Source organism: Hibiscus syriacus, unplaced genomic scaffold (genome assembly GCF_006381635.1).
Source record: "Hibiscus syriacus cultivar Baekdansim isolate YM2019G1 unplaced genomic scaffold, ASM638163v2 tig00111835_pilon, whole genome shotgun sequence".
NCBI lineage: Eukaryota > Viridiplantae > Streptophyta > Magnoliopsida > Malvales > Malvaceae > Hibiscus > Hibiscus syriacus.
In genome coordinates, this window is record NW_024063193.1 from 1,325,983 (window position 1) to 1,329,630 (window position 3,648).

Consider the following 3,648-nt stretch of genomic DNA (forward strand, 5'->3'; position numbering starts at 1 on the left):
TTGCTTGATTTGTAGTCCCAAGAAAAATGAGAGCTCCCCCATTATGCTCATCTCGAATTCACTTTGCATTAGCTTAGAAAATTCTTGGCAAAGAACATCATTAGTAGAACCAAATATTATATCATCAACATAAATTTGAACTACTAATAAATATTTACCTTTATGCTTTAAAAACAATGTAGTGCCAACCTTCCCTTTTGAAAAGTCTTTTTCAATTAAAAAGTTTGACAATATTTCATACCAAGCTCTAGGAGCTTGCTTTAAACCATAAAGCGCTTTTGTCAATTTAAAAACATGATTTGGAAATTTTGAATCTTCAAAACCCGGAGGTTGTTCCACATACACTTCTTCTTTTATAAAACCATTTAAAAATGAACTTTTAACATCTATTTGATATAATTTAAATTCATTGAAACATGAAAATGCTAATAACATTCTAATTGCTTCCATCCTAACTACGGGAGCGTATGTTTCATCATAGTCTATGCCTTATTCTTGAGAGTACCCTTGAGCAACAAGTCTAGCCTTGTTTCTCACTATATTACCACTTTCATCAAGCTTATTTCTAAATACTTATCTAGTACCTACAGTAGATATTTTACTAGGCCTTTCAACTAAAGTTTATATTATACTTCTCTCAAACTGATTTAACTCTTCTTGCATAGCCATAATCCAATGTTCATCATTTAATATTTCTTTAATATTCTTAGGCTCTATGTATGAGATAAATACAATATAATTACAAATATTTCTAAGAGAAGATTGAGTTGTTACCTCTTTGGATGGATCACCTATTATCTCACCATCCTTGACATAGTTGTACTCTCTTGGGTAAGAGACTTCCCTTTTTTCAGTGGTTGGATTCTCGAGAGTATCTTGAGTTTCCTTATCTTTTGTTTCTTCCTTTGATAATGATTCTCCAACGTCATGTCTAACGTCTTTTGTGTTTATAATACCTACATCATCATTCACACAAGAACCCTTCCTCAGAAGGGGATTATCATCGAAAACAACATGTATAGACTCTTCTACAACTAGAGTTCTTTTATTAAATACTCGATAAGCTTTAGAATTTAAGGAATAACCCAGAAATATTCCTTAATCACTTTTAGCATCAAATTTGCCAATATTTTCTTTACCTTGTTTAAAACAAAACATTTACATCCAAAAGAATGAAAATAGCTAATGTTAGGCTTTTTATTTTTGAAAAGTTCATATGGAGTTTTATTCAAAATAGGCCTAATCATTACTCGATTAATAACATAACAAGCGGTATTTTCTTCTAAAGTTTGATTTTTCCTCTCCACAACTCCATTTTGTTGAGGGGTTCTAGGTGCTGAAAAATTATGGCTAATACCATTAGAATTACAAAATTCAGTAAATCCAAGATTTTCAAATTCAGTTCCATGATCACTCCTAACACTAGTTATAGAGTAACCTTTTTTGTTTTGGATTACTTTTGAAAATGTGATGAATTTTTCTAGTTCTTCATCTTTAGTACTTAAGAATAAAACCCAAGTACATCTAGAATAGTCATCTACCAAGACAAATGCATATTGTTTTCCACCCAAGCTAGTAGTCCTAGATGGCCCAAAAAGATCTATATGGATCAATTGTAATACTCTACTAGTAGATACGTCGTTAATGGATTTAGCACAAGCATCACAAATTTTATCATTATCAAATTTTAGTTTAGGCATCCCTCAAACTAAATCTCCTTGAATTAGTCGTTGTAAAACATTCGTACTAGCATGTCCTAGTCTCCTATGCCATAACCAATTATCATGCTCATCCTTAGCAACTAGGCATAAATTAGTCATATCTATAGAATCTAAATGCACCATGTATATGTTTCCTATTCTATGACCAACAAGCATAATCTGATTAGATGCAATGTCAATGACTTTACAACCATTAGTTTCAAACATGACATTGAATCTCTTATCACAAAATTGACTAATACTTAATAAATTATTCTTTAACCCATTCACATATAAAACATTTTGAATTTGTATGGAAGAGGTATTACCTATAGTGCATATTCCTTCAATGTGATCTTTTGAATTATCACCAAAAGTCACTTCTCCTCCGATTTTGGCGTTAAGCTCTATGAACCGGTTCTTGTCTCCGGTCATGTGTCTTGAGCATCCACTATCAAGGTACCATGAATTTGAATTTGTTTCCCGTGCCTTGTAGCAATGCTCATTTTCCTACAAACATAGATTAATTTTTGATTTTTGGTACCCAAGTTCTTTTGGGTCCATATTCATTTGTCTCCAAAATTCTAGTTCCCTTAGGTATCCATTTGTGTAGGATATCCTTATCTTTAGTAGTAATGAGTTCTTTAGGAACCCATATACTTCTAATGATTTTTCTATTAGAGGTTCTTCGGGGACCTCTATGATTGTAGTTTTTAAAACTTTTTTTAACAAAGTTGATTTTTGAACTTTTTCCTTTTTCAAAATGTTTTAAATCAACCTTATTGAAAGAAGCTTTAAGATAATCAATTTTCTTTTGATGATCGTCATTTACTCTTGAAAGTAAGTTATGCAAATCGGTATTTTTCTTTTCAAATTCATCTAATTTGATTTGTAATTCTTTGATCTTACTTTCAAGATCATTGTTGGTTTTGGACATAAGGCTATTTTCATTTTTCAATTTTGAAATATCGTTTTTATATTTTAAAAATAAAGTCTTATAATCCGAAGCCAACCCATTATAATCTTCTAATAACTCATCATAAGATAAATTATCTAAATCAAATGAGTTAGAGGTTACCTGAGAGTTTTCCCAATGGCCATTAAGCACAAGTTTGTAACTTCTTGTTCCTCTTCTTCGGAACCTTCTTCATCGCTCCATGTAGCCACATGAGCCTTGTGCTTCTTCTTTGATTGACCCTTTTTCTTCAATAGAGGGCAATCAAATTTGACATGCCATGGGTTTTTGCACTCATAGCAAATGATAGGGTCTTTGTCATTCGGTTCATTTTTGAAGCCTTTATTGCGTTTGAATTTTCTTCCTCGGTTGGGCCTCATCAATTTTTTAAACCGTTTGGCAAATAATGCCATCTCCTCATCATCGTCATATTTATCCGAATCACTCTCATCTTTTGTGGATTTGAGATCAACTCCCACGTTCTTCTTCTTCTCTATCTCTTTTTTTATCTCATTCATCTTTTCGAGGTCTACCTCATCTTGAAGCATCATTTCATGAGTGAGGAGAGAACCAATTAGCTTATCGAGAGTTAAGGATTTTAAGTTCTTAGCCTCGATGATCGGTGTCTTCTTTGATTGCTAAGATTTTGAAAGAGAGTAAACTAACTTCCTCACAAGCTTCTCATTTGGAATAATCTCTCCAAATGATTTGAGTCCAATGAAAATCGTGGAAAATCTATCCGTCATAGCTTTGATATCTTCATCCAGTTTCATCCTGAAATTTTCATAGCTATGAGTTAGAAGACTAATTTTAGATTCTTTTACCTAATTTGTGCCTTAATGAGTGACTTGTAGTTTATCCCATATCTCCTTGGCAGTTGTACAAGATGAAACTCTCATGTATTCATCCGGTCCAAGAGCACAAAAAATAATATGGATAGCTTTGGAGTTGAGCTGGAACATTCTTGTCTCTCCTTCACTCCACAATCTTGGA